This window comes from Priapulus caudatus, unplaced genomic scaffold, assembly GCF_000485595.1.
Source record: "Priapulus caudatus unplaced genomic scaffold, Priapulus_caudatus-5.0.1 Scaffold1108, whole genome shotgun sequence".
NCBI classification, from domain to species: domain Eukaryota; kingdom Metazoa; phylum Priapulida; class Priapulimorpha; order Priapulimorphida; family Priapulidae; genus Priapulus; species Priapulus caudatus.
Window position 1 is genome coordinate 99,794 of NW_014578169.1, and position 630 is coordinate 100,423.

Sequence of the window (630 nt, forward strand, 5' to 3'; positions counted from 1 at the left end):
GGACGGAAGAAGAGTCCGTTGCGAGTAGTCTAGGATGCGACTGCGTGAGAACGGGTGATTATGCCGAGTTTTACAGCCGTCGTGCGCTTGTGGTCGTTGTTTGAACGTAATGTAATTTATTTATTAATTATTATTATTTTAATTATTAATAATATAAGGTAATTTATGTATGTGTGCATGTATGTTACGTAGGTGGTGGTTGTGCTGCTGCTGGTGGTGATGGTGTTGGTGATGGTGNGTACTGCTACTACTGCTGCTGCTGTTACTGCTACTGGTGCTACTGCTACTGCTGCTACTCTACTGCTACTGGTGCTACTGCAGCTGCTGCTACTATTGCTGCTGCTGCTACTGCTGCTGCTGCTACTGCTGCTGCTGTTACTACTGCTGCTGCTACTACTAATCCTGAAGTGATGCTACTGCTGCTACTGCTGCTACTGTTGCTACTGTTGCTGCTGCTGCTGCTACTACTACTGCTAGTACTGCTGCTACTGCTGCTGTTGCTGTTGCTACTGCTGGTGTTATTACTGCTACTGCTGCTACTGCTCTAAATCTGTCTGTCTGTCTGTCTGCTTGTTCGTCTCTCGCGCCCTCTCTCTCTCTCTCTCTCTCTCTCTCTCTCTCTCTCTCTCT